The 16,560-nt window shown below is 35.7% G+C and overlaps 1 protein-coding gene and 1 pseudogene across 9 annotated transcripts in view; one reads left to right on the top strand and one right to left on the bottom strand.

Moving 5' to 3' along the window:
* Window positions 1-16,560, top strand: part of DOCK10 (dedicator of cytokinesis 10) — a 246,665-nt gene that overhangs the window by 119,846 nt on the left and 110,259 nt on the right. The window lies entirely within an intron of this gene.
* LOC142872799 (uncharacterized) lies at window positions 15,574-15,657 on the bottom strand (annotated as a pseudogene).

The raw sequence follows: 16,560 nt of genomic DNA, 5'->3' as shown, positions 1-16,560 counted from the left end.
GGGAGGCCGACCAAATGGCTTTGTCTTCTAACCAGACTCCAGGCTGCTCCAGGGAAGGGCTTGGGCTAGCATGTAGCAGCTACTTGGCTCTGTCTATTGAATGAATAAATGAAGCCAGTCCTTCCTTTACAGAAAATGCAGTGATAGAATTTACCCAGAGAAGGTCCAACTGAAAGTAGTGGCATCTAAATGCAGTCTTTAATCCTGAGAAAGTGGTGTGGCCCAGTTAGGATTTCATTAAAGCTGCAGACAGTAGCAATACCTTTTCTCAGCTCTTAAACATACTAGTATTAATATACACTAGACATACTAGTGTACATATTAATACCATTATGATTAAGTGTACATATTGTATGTTGTACCGTTCAGTCCAAATCATTATTTGCCATTCATTTACCTGTTTATTTTTTTCCAATTCTGTTATTTTATATTTATTTCCCAAAGCACACATTGGATTACAAATCTTCTAAGGAGATAGAAAAAAGTAAAACATGTAGACTCAGAAACATGTAGACTCAGAATATCTGAAACACTATTTTAACATTTACTGATAAAAAATAGTGTGTGCTATCAATCTCATAATCTTTTGTTCACAGTTGTCTTAGAGGAAGTCTTAGTATTTAATAGGGCATCACTGTTCTTTTTCTTTTTTAAAGTTGGCAACTAATTTTTGAGACTAGAAAATCAGAGTCCATTAAGACCAGGTCTACAAAAGTCTTGCAATAAATATGTGTTAACTTAAACAGGATTTGAAATGTTTATGTTATTGAGTTCCTGACTAGGAGCCTTAACCACGTTTTCTTGTGTGTTCTTCCCTAAAATATTGCAGTTTCTTCATAAAGATCTTTAATTTTGTTGTTAAATTTATTTCCAAGTACCTCATAATTTTGTTGTAAATGTAAATGGAATTTTAAAAATCCATTTCCTTTTCTTACTGTTAATTACTGATTCTTTTAAAGCTATTGATTTTTCCAATATGAATAACTAGCTTACTAAGCTCTCTTATCCTAGCAGTTCATACTTGATTTTTAGGTGTGTAGTTATTTTCTCTGCAAACAATTAAAATTTTCTTCTTTCCTAATAAATATATTGTCTCTTTAATTCCTGTCTTATTCTATTATCTAATATTCCTAAAACAATGTTGAATATCAATAGTAATATAAGGCATCTTGTCTCATTCTTGAATTTAGGAGGACACTTTTAGTATCTTCGATGCTATATGAAATATGGTGTTGTTTGTTGGTTTCTGGCATCTCTTTATCATGTTTTAAAAAATGTCTTACTTCGTTTCTTTAGAGTGTTTATGAAGACTGGTTGCCCTATGTTATCTCACACATATTCATTCTATTGATATAATTAATAGTTTTTCTGCTGTAGGTTAGCACTATATTAGAATTAATGGGCCATTATTCAGTGGATCATACTTGAATTTCTGGTATAAACTTTCTTCTTCAAGTTGTATTATTATTCTAATATGCTATTGTGTTCAAATTGCTTTTATTTTATTTCAAATTTTGGCACTTATATTTGTGACTAAAATTTGGTTTTAGTTCTCTTTTTTCTTTGGTTTTAGATAAATGATAGCTTTAAAAAATAAATTGGGGCACTCTAAATATTATTTTGTGATTTTGAATAAACAAATAAACAAGTGAAACAAAACAGTATCTAGAACAGATCAAGTACATATGGTTATTTAAGATGGCACTTAACGTCTCTGAGGAAGAGTAGACACTTTAACATATACTGCTTAACTATCCATTTTGGAAGAAAATAAAGTTAGGTCTGTATCTCATAGCACATACAAAAATAAATTCCAGATGAATACAAAATCTAAATTTTGGGCCTGGTGTGGAGGCTCACACCTGTAATTTGGGAGGCTGAAGTGGGAGGATTGCTTGAGGTCAGGAGTTGGAGACTAGCCCCAGCAAGAGCAAGATCACATCTCTACAAAAACTTTAAAAATTAGCTGGACGTGGTAGCATGTGCCCATAGTCCCAGCTACTCTGGAGGCTGAGGCGGAAGGATCACCTGAGCCCAGAAGTTTGAGTTTGCAGTGAGCTAGGATGATGCCACTGCATTCCAGCCTAGGCAGCAAAGTGAGACCCTGTCTTAAAATAATAATAACATATATATATATATACATATATATATATATGTATATATATATATATAATTTCAAAACAAAAGTTCTAAAAACATAGGAAAACATGTTAAAGTGGAGAGTTAAGGAAAATGGAAAGATTTAACCAAATAAAAATATTTAAATTTTTATATGATGACTGGTACCACAAAGTCAAAAGAAAATATTTAATTAGAGAATTATTTGTAACTCCTTATATCTTTTGCATAGCACACATATTCATTCATACATACATATTATATATATTATTAAGATTCAAAAGCCTACAGATTAATAAGAAAAAGACAAATAGCCCAAGAAAATATGAGCAAAAGACATGACCAAGCAGTTTAAAAGAGGAAATGCAGTCAAAGCATACAAAGTTGTTCAGCCTCACTAGTAGTCATGAAAATACAAATTAAACCAAAATTTTACATAATATTTGAAGTAAGAAAAATTTTAAGATGAATATCATTTAGCAATGGTGGTAGTATAGTGAAAGAAATATTATCACACAGTGTTTGAAATACTCTCATATCCATAACCTTTTAAGATATAATTCATAGGTACCTTTTAAGTAGCATATATAAATATGCACATACATATTATGAAAACAAATACTAGAGCCTAAAGATATTATAGATGTGTATTGATGAATTGGAAAATTTGAAATATCAATTAATAGAGGTAAACTTGAAAAAAATTGGCATATCTATATTTTGTACTAATATACAGCCAATAAAAATTAAATATATTTAACTATTTTAATTTGGATGCCCATGATATATTGTTAGGGGAAAAAAGCAAGTCAAAAAATGTATAGTATGTTAGCATTAAAGATGTAAAACTTATAAGTGTATACGTAAATATATTTATGTAACCCTAGAAAAAGTATGAAAGAATGTACACATTAAACTCATCATATTGGTTACCCAACAAGTTTGAGATTATAGGGGAAGGTGGGAGATTGATTTTAAATTTATATAATCCTGTATTGTTGCAATGTTACAAATGAATTTTGTAACTAAAGACTATTTTGGAAAAAGTTAGTTAGAATATATTTTAAAATGTTGCCAGAATTGAAAGCAACCAGAGTCTACTGCCTACACTTGTCTCCAAAAGTTAAAATTCAACATAATTCTTCAAGTAATTAGACAGTCACCTAAGAAACTACTTCAGATTGATTTGTATTGTCTTAGTTTTGTAAAGAAAATGTCACATGGAGCAATTAGAATCTCATATGTGTTTTGCTTTATGATTCTACCTGATTCTACCTGCTGGGCTTCTCTGTCAGTCATAGAAGTCAACTAAGTTCATGTGACATAGTCTATTCGTAATCATTTTTAATATAACTACTATAGATTTATAAATGTTTCCATAATTTTAGGGACTTTTCATTTTACAGTTTTTCAGCCTCTTCCTGGATGCGTAGGGCATTTATGTATTCCTGTTTTGCAGCAATTTCCTTTTGATTGTGGAAAATGGCCCTCCCATGAACCAGGTTTCTTAGGTTTTTGCTGTGGGTCTCTGGTACATAAGGCCTCTGAGGCCTTGGGCTTGGTTGCAGGCCTCCTTCAGCTCTTGCCTCTTGCCACCTCCTCACATTATTGCTGAGCATGCCTTCGAGGTAGGGCCAACGGGCCCAAACCGTAAATCCCAGGACTGACTCAGAACACCAGACCCCAATCTCTGGATCCAACCAGCACTTCAAGTTTAGTGATTTTTCCAGGGGGAGAATGGCCTGAAACACAGATTTATACAACATAGGAGACTTAAAAGGACTTTTCTAAGGTTCTTAGAGGCCTTTAGTTTTGTTTGTGCTTCAAGAGCTTCTACACCACACTTTCAAATGTCCAGATCGATCACTTTATTTCTATAGTTCTCTGAAATGTCACTGTCAGCAGAGAAAAGGTGGACCACACAATTTGCCCTTCTCTCGTTATTGCTCCTGGGGAGAAATTTCTCTCGTCTTCACCTTAATTTCCTTTCAAGTACTTGCAACCTCCTTTCCTCACTACCATGCTCAGCTTCTCACTTCTCCTAAAATCTGCTCCCAGGAGAAACCTAGCAGAGTGCCTTTTACCCTAGATCCCAAATGCCTGCCAAACTTTTATGTTGCAAAGCTCAGGACAGAGTGTTTGGCTCTCTTTTGCAGCATGAATGAATTTTCTTGTCATGTTTTCCTTAACCACATGGATCTAAGGTAGTAAAAAAGAAAGAAGAGGAAGAAACCTAGGAAAAACAATTTTATTTCCTGCTAACTTTTCTTTATCCCTGGCAGTGAAAACCCTGCAAACACTCCCATAGTTGGGCTTGGTTTTAAAATGGAGATAAAATGAAACCTGTGCTTTATAGGATGGGACGAAGATAAACCCTACTTATAAATATCCCATAATGATAATGGAGCCTAAATAGGCAGGCCTGGAGACAGTAGATAAAAACAAAGGGGTCACCAGACAGCTGGGTTAAGACTGAGACATGACCCCAGAGAATTATGCTGCAAAAAGTCTTGACCTCAATTGCTAATAGCAGCTAACCTTTATTGACTACTTACTCCGTGCCAGATAGGCTTCCAAGCCCTTTATTTGTAGTAATTACAAACATGTGTTCATCATTATCATCATCATCACCTTTCAATGGCAAGGGAACTATGTCATAGAAGGATAAAGGAACCTGCCCAGACAGCATCATACAGCTAGGAATAGACAGATCCAGCATCTAGACCCGCCCCTGGGCTCCTAAGCATAGAGCTAACTGACTGTAGCATGGTGCTTTGCTATGAATTTGCTATATTCATCCAGAAAGAGTACTTCTCTCAGCCTTCTCCCTCACATCCCCCCTGTAGTTTTTGCTCAGGTGACTCTGATGCCTATAGTCCAGGGACCACATGAGGAGAAACACTGGCTGGATTTCTGAAACCAGGTTAAGCCAGCATTGAAATGAATTCACCGACATTCGTAGGGTTTTGCAGAAACACTCGTTTGCCTTACCATGGCTGCTGTACTAAGCAACCTTTTTGGTCTACCCTGTGCTAAATTGCCCTGTGGCCCCGTGTGAAGTGGTGAGGACAAATATCATGGTTGCTAGGCAGCAAATTGGCAAGAATCTAGTTTAAACACATCCAGCTCAATAAAAATTTTGAGTTATCTCTCACTTCATTCTGCTTTGACAATTCTAAACCTCTTGTGAAAGACATTAGGCATTCTTTTTTAAAAAATCTTGAATGACTTCATATTTTTAATGGGAGTTCAATAAAATAAAGTGTCTTCTCTTTCAGTTTTATCTGTTTTTAATTCTCCTTATCTCTTAAATTTAAGGTTATCGCCCAACACAAAAACATAGGCTTATTTTGCAGCCACTAAAACACTTGACAGTTGTGCTAACATCAAACCATAGTTGAGCAACATTGTACACATGCAAATATTTTTGTGTATTCTGTGATACGGGTATTATTGCCCATTTTACAGCCTAGACAATTCGGAATGATTAACAAAGTTGCCCAAGTACACACAGAGCCAGAACTAAGGCCCCGCTCTCTCTGACCTTGTACTTCATGCTCTTACCCACTGTCTTGTCTCTGATCCTTTGATAAGTTCCTTTAAACCATGTGCTTCATGGCCTGACTTGATGCAGATATTTCCACTGCTCACAGGGAATATGTCCTTCATTTTGACAAACTATTCACCTTGTCTGCCTCAGTTTCTCTATCTTTAAACAGGGCTATTAATAATTCTAATGCTGTGTTTCTGAAAACAAATATAGCAATGGTATGAACACACTTAGATTAGAAAGTAACTACTGGGGAACATTATCTGACCCTCATAAGTGGCTTAAAATCAACGCTTATAACCATAAAAATACACAAACACTTCTGTGATAAAACAAGCACCACTCCCACGGGGATTTAAGGGGAGAAGGGGCAATTAAAGGGACCTATAAATAGGAGGCAGATTTCCTAAGCAAAACTTCTGTAGCAAAGTTTTCATTGTAATATTCATGAAGGGATCGTATAAAGCTGGAAGTTCAGCACGCTAATTAGAACTAAGCGCTTGGTATGGTCTCTCTTAACAAAAGAAGATGAGGGAGCAGAGAATTGAGAAGAATACAGTGGCTCAAGAGGGCACCCAGGTCTAGGGACTACTTCAGCAGAAAGGCTGAGGGAAATACTAACAAAGTATTAAGGTAGCAAGTTACTCCGGCAACAAAGCCCTCTCCAATTTCTGGAAACCAACCCTGCTGCAGGAGGAGTAGGATAAGGGTGAAGTCAGGAGAAAGTAATGAAATTAAGAATCTACATCTCACATTGATCCTAGTATAAAATAATTGAGGACTTGATAGGTATGGAAACAACATTAAAAGAATAGAATCAAATATTTATGTCTACATTTACATATATGTACATGCACATATACCAAGAATGATTATGTGCTGTCTTCATTAAGTCAGTACCTTGTTACAGAATCAAAGAAAAGTTCAGATTTTAAGCAGAGGCTCTAAACCAGAAATAGTGGGATTTTTTTTAGGAAAGAAAAAGAATGAAAACAGGACCCAAGACTGAATAGAAAATACAAATCAGATTTAAGGGGGAGTAAATATTGTTGAAATCCCTAGAAGCCCATAGAAAGTTCACACTAAAAACCAGAAAAAATATATGGTTTGAATCAGGGCAGAAACCCACTTTACATAAGTATAGAATGTTCTACAAAAATCCAGGTCTGCAGTATATTTGTAAGTATGTTACATACAGACAGAAAGACAGACAGACACACATATTCAAAGTCTTGAATCAGCTAATATGCATCGAGATTGTCTTAGAAGGTATTATTACATGAAACATTACTCAAATTTATTTGGCCATGTAGCAAATCTGTCTAATTTTCCTCGAATATCTTGAGAAACACCTTTGAGGGATGCTGATGTAAATCTGGTCCAAGGAGATCATAAGAAAATAAGGTCACAATATAGTTCCAGTAAAACGGAATCAGCTATTAGGTGAACCTTGACATGCATTTCATTGATGCAGACGTTAATGAATAAGAAGGGAATATTAAAGCCCCCAAAAGATCAAATAAATTGGTTGTTTCTCTTCATGGCCAAACCTTCATTCTTCATTCTTATCATTACTACCAAAAATGTCTGCCTTTGTTCAGGGAGGTCTAGCAACACTACACTATTCCATACAAGCCCCAGTAGTAGTTCCTCTTTGGACTTATTCTCATATAGAAAATTATAAGTATAAACAAGATTAATTTCAAAGTTTGAAGTAAATAATAATGATCCAAAAGTTAGCATAATGGTTTTTTCAGCCCTTACATTTCTCTCCTCAATCTCCTGCCTAACGACCAGATTATTTTTTCTTTTGTCCTAGTGACATAAATAAGCAGCTTCTTTAGGTGGATAAGAATCTGCTACTTGCAATTCAGTTAGGTGTAGTTAATTACCCTATCTTTACAAAGGGACAAATTTACATGGAAAGTCTGTTTCCCACTGATTTATTATTACTTTAGATCACATTGTTTTAAAAGCTAAAGTGTATGCAATAAAGGGCATCAACCATCGAATGAAATATTGGACTAGCTTCATTATTCAACATTGATCACTTACTAAGCTGATGATACCAGGTGGATTTGGCACAGACCCTGCCCACAAGGTACATGCCATCAGGCAAGAAATAACAGACCTGTGATCAGATTCATCGAAATACAAGCTGGCAAGAACCCCCTGGAGTGTTACTTTAAGGTAGAGAAACAAGGTCAGGTTCACATGTCAGAAGAAAACAACTGAAGGCAGACCAGAGAATGGATTGGGTGGCTTAGAGGGTGAGTAAGACTGAAGAAAATTGGACAGATAAGAGATTGTTTTAATAGTCCACGTGCGTGATTATAAAGATTTCTACTAACATGGCTGTGTGATTGAAAAGATAGAATTATTAAAAAGATAGAATTAACAGGAGATAGGGACTGAAAAGAAAGCAAAGAAGAGGAATGGGTTAACAATGACTCCCACATTTATGGCTTGGGCTATTCATTTAAAGTGCCCAGAAGAAAATGAAGATTGCTGAAGTAGGCATGGATTAAGCAAGGAAGATAACCTTACCTGCTTACCTGCAGAGAGATGCCCAAGAAGGAGGTGAATACATAGGTCTAGGTGACAGGAAGAAGGTTTGCACAATTGCTCTGGATTTGAAAGTTGAAGCTTTGAGCCTGGGAGAGCTTGCCCAGGGACACCAGGAGGGCTGGGTTGGTGCTGAGAATGAAGGTCCCTGAGCCACACTCCCACATAAGGGGCAGATAAAGAGGACCCTTTATAGGGAGTAGAGATGGAGTGAGCAGAGAGGTAAGAAGAGAACAGGAGAAATTGATATCTCAAAATCAAAGAAGGATCAATGGTGAGAGAGACAGCATAGATGGTGTAAAACACCAGAGAAGGATAAAGATAAGGGCTCACTAGATATGGCAGTTCAGGGTCACCAATGGTCTTAAGCAGAGCCATTTCAGAAGCTGTGAGCACAACCTGATTAGGGTGAGTTAAACTCTGATGAGAGGATGTGTTATCTTATAAAACGAGGTGTTAGCATAGTGTTATCCCTTTACCTACAAGGCACTTCAACAATTAAAAAAAAAAAAAGAGTAAACCCAATAAGGCTGGGCATGGTGGCTCACGCCTATAATCCTAACACTTTGAGAAGCCAAGGTGGGAGGATCCCTTGAGGTCAGGAGTTCGAGACCAGCCTAAGAAAGAGCAAGACCCCTGTCTCTACAAAAAAATAGAAAAAATTAGCCAGGCATGGTTAATGTGGTGTGTGCCAGGTGGTGTGTGCCTGTAGTCACACCTACTTGGGAGGCTGAGGCAGGAAGCTCACTTGAGCCCAGGAGTTCCAGGTTGCTGTGAGCTATGATCATACCACTGTACTCCAGACTGTGCAACAGAGCATGACCCTATCTCAAAAAAAAAAAAAAAAAAGTAAGCCCAATAAAAATATTAGAACTCTTAAGGCAGAATACCCAATGTGTACCAAAGCTAACAATAATTCAGTAGGACATTTATTCATCTTTAAATTGCATATCGAAATATTGCTTACTTTATTGAAAAGCAACATGTTGTAAACATGAAAAACGATATGGTCACATGAGTATAATATTGAAAATGAAATCTTTTCCTTCCTCTTCTTCCTCTTCTACAATTTGGACACAGAAAAATGGCATTTGGCATTCATCTAATTCTGGAGAAAATTATGAATATTCAAGGTAGAAACCACATCATGCAACTTCATGGAAGTAAAAGAGATACTAAGCAACTTGAATCCTAGACACAGTGAAAGAAATTATGGAGGAAGGAGGAGTTGGGTATAATTTAAAATGGACTTCATGCTGCCCATTTTTGTTAACTGAAAGAAATTTATATAACTAGAATAGAATTTATCTTATCTCAACAAAATGCAGGGAATTTTTTTCTTGCTTTTATAGTTAAAATGTATCCATGTGCTTTGTGTTTAATTTTGGACTCCATATTACATACATTGATAAAGAAGCCATTCTTTGAATGAAAATTCTTTTGTTTAGTGTACTTCACACAAATTTTTGAATCTCATATGTAAAATAATGTGCACTTAAACTTGCCCATAAGCAAGAATGTCTTTTAATAGATGATTTGGGGGAAGGGGTTGCATGTATAAATAAATTAAGTACAAATGAATTTTGTCTTCTGATTCTGAAATGTTGGACAGCAGATGAATGACTCTAATGCATTTATTAACTTTAGACTGGAACACAGTACGGCATTTCTCACTTTAGAACTTCTATGATATGACATTAGGGCTTCATGAACAATTTAAATTCTAGAATATTGAGAAAAATGCAACTATAAAAATTGCTCCAAATTTTTTTAAAAAGTTATACCTTTTATTAATAAAATTAGTGTCAATAAAAATATTTTTGTTTTTATGTTTTTGTTTTATGTTTAATTTTTGTTTTATTGTCTTAAAGAACAAGACTCTTATTTCACTGATGAAGGTCTTATTGGAAGTTAACAGACTTTGATTCTGGGTGTACTTTTTAAAAGATAAGTTACAAGTAAAGCCATGCTTATTTTATAACTTTAAAAATTTAAGGAAAAATTAAAATATCAAAATCTGCTGTTGTCTTACGTTTGGTTTAGTCTTATTTGTACATGATGACTGTTTCTACCACAGCCAGAACAAAATGGATCACCACAATTTTTGTACACTATGTATATAGCACTAAAGATAATAAACACACAAAAGTTGATACAAGTTGATTAAGATAAATTCAAATGAATTTACTTTTTAGTGGCAATAGGACAAAATATATCTGGAAATAAACTGAGGAAAACGTTGAAAACAAAATGGTTGTATGTTTCACATTAGCAATCCTGAAGAAATTTATTTTCTATTCACTAAATTCCCTAGAATAATAGTCTTATTTCTAAATATGAAAAACTGTTCCAGTTCTAAATTGGCTTCCTTTTCTCCACAGTAAAAATTATCCTAAAATGCTTGGCAGTGAGTGAGTAAAAACACAGATGTGCAAGTCAGACACCTTGGAGTACAGGACCTAAAAAGGACCCATTTTAAATTTCAACCTAAAATTTCAGCTCCATTGAATTATTACCCAGGTTTTATGCCTTACACGAGAAGAATTATTAGATCGTAATAATACCAATGTTTTTTAGTACCATCCATAATTCATGTCCCAACAAATTACTTGTGAGATCTAGCTGGGAAATTAGAATGTATATTCCCAGATCATGCACTGATAGGATTTATGAAAGTCTAGTTTTATAGTTTGTTCAACTGCCTGAGCAGAACACATTTTGAAAAGAGAAACCAAATATTGTGATTAATTTTCAATTTATAATCAATAAAGATACTGAATGATAACTTCAAGCTACTTTATAGTTCAAAGTAACAAAATAGTTTTAAAAATGATTTTCACTTATATTGGCACTTGATATGACATTCTGTTTTACATTTTGTGTGTACTTATATACATAGTAACACTGCCTGATATTAAGTAACATTTTTAAAAATCAGAATCAGAATCCATTAAATGAGATTGTACCATGATTTCTGAAACTGAGTCATACCAATATTTATATCATTTATCTTGTTTAACACATTATTTTTACTTCTCCCCCAAGAATGCAGTAGAAGTTTTTAAAACTCATTAACTGTCCAACTTGTTTTTACACTGCAGAAATTAATTATTGCATTTTTAAAGAACACATAATGTGATCTAATTAAAGAAAAAAGTGTTTTCAGTGCCTTTCCTTTTTTTCTTTAAAATGTTGATGTACTGGGTGACCATATATCCTGATGGTTTACAGAAATGGTCTCATGTTCTAACTATTTATTGGCCTAGCTAATAGTGTCTCCTTTCACTCTGAAATGTCTCAGTGTAGACAATAAGTTATCCAGCCACCCTTTCAATCCATAATTTGCCTGAACTCACTTAATTTCATGATGCTTCATTTTCAACATTTGTACAATAGCCATAATTACTTCTAAATTTTATAAAGAATGGCATGAATATGAAAATTACCACCTTCACTTTACAAATACAGAATCAATCCCAGTGGTGAATAAAGGCCAAAATGGACACCATTTATGGTTGCATTAATCTTTCTGGCAAAAAAAAAAAAATGTCATGTAATTAAATAAACCTGTACGGCCAGAAAGAAAAATAGTTTCGCATCTAAAAAACCATCTTATTAGCCGGGCATGGTGGCGCATGCCTGTAGTCCCAGCTACTCGGGAGGCTGAGGCAGAAGGATCGCTCGAGCCCAGGAGTGTGAGGTTGCTGTGAGCTAGGCTGACGCCACGGCACTCACTCTAGCCTGGACAACAAAGCGAGACTCTGTCTCAAAAAAATAAATAAATAAAAAAAATAAATAAAAAAATAAAAAACCATCTTTCATCTGCTTCTTACTATGTAACCTGAATCTAATAATCAGCTCCTTTACAATGTGGACAAATTGCATTGCCAAAGCCAAATTGCTATTTGAGGTATGTAACATGATTTGAATTGATCCTAATGATTCTCTGAAGAAGAGGAGAAAGGAGAAAAATGAAATATTTTCTTTACAGTACCTTAGGGTGCCCTTTATAATTGCCCACTCATTTCTAAAGTATTTAGATTTTTAGAGCTTTCAAAGTATCATGTTTCATTATTTCTAGAAGAAAAAGGATATAGAAGATCATCTATTCAACAAATAAATATTGAATGTCCACTATAAATAAAAGCCTATACTGGAGTTGGTATGTCCTTTTAAAAGGCTGTGTCAATATGTAGGAAAACTAGAAGGTAAACCCAGTCACTAGCATTCACTGAGTGAAGCTAAGAACCCAAGGCTTGCATTTCATAGTCAAAACAGTCCTGGGCCATGTTCTTACTCATGTGAACTGATGGGTTCCACCTGGTGAAGCAGCAACATTGCTCTACCTCCTTCAGAATCACCTGTGGTACTTCTTACAATATTGATTCCTAGGTCTTCCTCTATAGAGTCTTATTCAGCATATTTCAGGTGGGCCCCAGGAACCTGAGTTTTAATTACCAACCCCAGAGGATTCATGGACACTATGCTGTTTAAAAAGCTCTATCCTAATAGCACAAAAGCCTTCAACCATGTTGACTTTGGCCAGCTGTTTTTATGTCTAAATGCATGCAGGCAGAGATGGAAAGTATAAAGTCTGAACAAGCAAACATAATATTAATAAATGAGTAAAATGTGAATCAGGGCATCAGTGTTTGGAATAATTAACCATCTCAGGAAGCTCTTGTTCGATATTCATAGTCTTCACCTTTGAAGTAGGCGATGGCAACCTCCAGTTGAAAGGGAATGAAGTGTTGTGGTCTCAGAAATTAGTAAGGGAAAATTGGAGCCATTGTCTCACTGTGACAAGTGGAGTTGTAGCCTGTGACTTTGAGTTTGCAGCAGATCATTTCAACTCAGCCTTTGGACAAAGAGGAGCTGTAATCATAAAAGTTTTAATGATCTCCTTAGAGTGCCTGTGTGGGCTGAAACAAAGAATAGAGTATAATTTTCTATGCACAACATTTCCAAAATGCCATAACTCTGTAGGAGAAATGGTTATGTGTTTGTAAAATGCACTAGCTCTCTCAGAATCAGAGAAATTGCAGATTTGGAAGGATACTTAAGAGTCATCTAGTCCAAGCCTGATTCTCATCTCCCTAACCCACCAAATGCATGGAACCCAGCAAATAAATACAGAAGAAATTTGATTAAAGCAGAACTCTTTGAAAATCAGACCTAGTATGTTTCTCCAAAATTTGACTTTTATAAATAAAAAAAAAAACAAGTTGTTGTTATTAACTGTTATGAATGTGAATTGTAGAATGAATCAAACATGCTGGGAAAACTGATGTTTTTAAAGCAAATATTTATTGAGTGCTTACCCTATGCTAGGTGCTTTACAGGAATAGTCTTATTTGATCCTAGTGAAGTTGATACTATTTAGACATATAAAGAAACTAAGACAGACTGTTATTTAATTGAGATCTCACAGCTATTAATAGTAAACGGCAGAACCAAAATTCAAAACCGAATCTGACTCTAGGACATAAACGGAAACATCATACAAAACATCCAAAATGGTGTTCCAAATGTGTTTTTTTTTTTAAGTCTACAATCATCAAACGATTTATAAATTAGCTGAATGGACTTTTAGAGTCAGACAAATTCAGTTTGAAATTCTGTTGCTACCACATGTATTATCTGGTCTCAGCTTGCCTCTGATCTACAAAATGGGCATAACAAAATCTCATACAGTGGTTGTTAGGATTATATGTAAAGTACCTGTTAGTACAGTATCTGACAAGCATGTGGGAATCAAGCAAAAGAAATTTAAAAAGAGGTGTTTTGTTCAGTGAAATTCTGACTCTGTGGCATATTGTGAATACCATGGACAATATGCATGAGTGTATTTGTTTGTCATGGTCAGACACGGATACTCTCCGCAGCAAGACAGGCCAGTGGGTGAGTCAGCGCATCTGTGTCCCATTAAATCCTCCGGATCAGGAAGTGAAGAGATAGAGATTATGTGGTAGAAATTCATAATCCAGTCTAATATTTTTAATGTTAATAGCTAAATCTGAGATCCAAATAAATAAAATGATTTGACCAAGATCACATCAGGAATCAATACTAGTCCCACTTGTAGCTCTTGGTTAAGGGCTATACCATCCATTTGCATTTCAGCTAAAAAAAAATACATGCTGGTTAGCAATATTTGTATCAAAGAATCTTTAAAATACTTTGGGCATCTTATGCTAAGAAAATAATCCAAACTGGGTGGTACTTGGCAGAGGAGAGGAGGGTCATATGCATGAAGATATACTCTGAGGCATTTTTTTCCACAACTGCACAAATTGGATGTAGCCATAAAAATGACTCACTTTGTCTTCTAAGTCTTTGCTCAAATGTCTCCCTTACTGTAGACCCACCCTAAACATTCTTTTTAAATCGTCTCCCTTGCTCCAACTCTCTCCATTCCCCTTCCTCAGCTTTATTTTCCCCACAACACTACCATTTTCTAACATATAATGTAATTTACTTATTTTTGTGCTTATCAATCAGCTCTTCTGATGTGCATTCAAGAGTACATGGATTTTGTCTTTTGTTCCCTGCTGTATTCCCATCACCTGGAGCAGCTCTGGGTACTTAATTCAGTGCTCAATAGTATTAGTAGTAGTATCTGTTGTAGTAGTAGTATTTGTTGCTCAGTAGTAGTATTTGTTGAACAAATTAATGGATGAATGATCTCCAAAACTAGGAGACTGGGTTAGTGAATTAGGGTATGGTATTTTATTCTACTTATTTAAAGTGGCCATAAAATTTAGAAAACATATGTATAGATATCTAAATATGCTACTAAGTAAATAAAAAATTATTCATATTCAAATAAATACTAAGAGAGGAACTAGGTAAAACTATGTACCCAGAAAAAAAACCAAAACGGAATGCAAAGGGGGCATGGGTTTTTATGTTTTTTGTTTTTCATGTTCATATATATTTTGTTTTGTCTGAGAATGACAGCAACGTAGAGAGAAAGGAAAATAAGGGAACAAAGGTGTGAAAGAACTATAATCATGAAAGCCCTAGCTCCATGGCTTGGGATGCTGTTGGCCTATCTGCTCCTTGTCGGAATCCCATTTATCTAAAATGAAGATGAAACATTTGAGCCAAGGAGCATATTAAGGCTTAATTTTCCTCCTATTTCCAGAAGCATGTGCTTTGCAGAATTGGCTCAGGAATTGGCACATTACTAAAACATTGAATTTTAGCCAACCGTGCTGTTTTGCTCACAATCCCCATCCATTCTAGTGATAATTTTACAGATACGCTGGTTTTTTCTTTTATTCTTTTCTACGTTCATCTGTCTTGATGTGCTTGTGTTTTGGGGAAGGTTTTCAATTAGTGATAATTGAAAGTTTTCAATTAGTGATAACTGATGACTCGGATAAACCTCATTGTCTACTATACTGCCACTGCGCAAAGCTTATTGTTCCTAAACTCTTCTTTCGTCCCGTGCTACCACCATCCTCTACACCCACCTTTGTCCCAATCTCACTCCTCGTTTTGCCCCCCAGCCCTCAGTTTGTGCCTGGGCACATCCTAGAACCAATAAGGCTACAGTGCTGAGAGAATGGGGACTCCTCACCGTGTCCCCTCTCCCTGTCTCTTCTGTGCACCTCTGGCTGCACACATGGACCCTGTGTTCCCCATCCACCTTTCTTTGAGGCCCACGGGGCACCCACCTTCTGTCCTTGCTGCAAGGGCAGTGCTAGTGCTTTCTCCGCAGCAGCAGCTCTGCACCTTGCCTGTCCCCTTCGTGGTTACAAAGACAATCACAGCTTTTATTCCTCACCGTGCAGTATGTGTATTGCTCTTCATTTTGCCACGAATGCTAGAGGGCAGGTGTCCTTATAATCCTAATGACAGCTATTTAATTCCCAGAATCATGTAATTTTAGAACAGAAAGGAGTCTCAAAAGCCATCTAGTGGAGTCCCATCACAAATCCATGGTCAGTACGATGCTAGGTTCAGGGTACGTGTTTGGAAAATATTTGCCATCAATAAATACGACAAAATCAGCCATCACATACCACTGGATGTTAACTGTTTTTGTGCTGTTAACTTTGTTTTCAAAATAGTGTTTGGCTACCATTTATTCACATCTATATGTAAGGTCTATGAATAGCCATAGAGAGGGCTGTGCCTTAGAAGGCATGAGGTGGTGACACTGAGACACCAGTTTCAGGCTGACAAGGGCGATGATTTAAAAGGGAAAAAGATCGGTTACTGAAGTTAGAATGAGAAAAAAAAAACAGGCTAAATGTATGACAAAAGGATTATATATAAATAATAACATCTTTCACTTCTAAGAACCGTTAGAGAATGGG

This window comes from Microcebus murinus, chromosome 8 (assembly GCF_040939455.1).
Source record: "Microcebus murinus isolate Inina chromosome 8, M.murinus_Inina_mat1.0, whole genome shotgun sequence".
In the NCBI taxonomy this organism is placed as follows: Eukaryota; Metazoa; Chordata; class Mammalia; order Primates; family Cheirogaleidae; genus Microcebus; species Microcebus murinus.
Note: the sequence above shows the minus strand (reverse complement) of the source record. Positions and strands in the feature narration are given on the sequence as shown.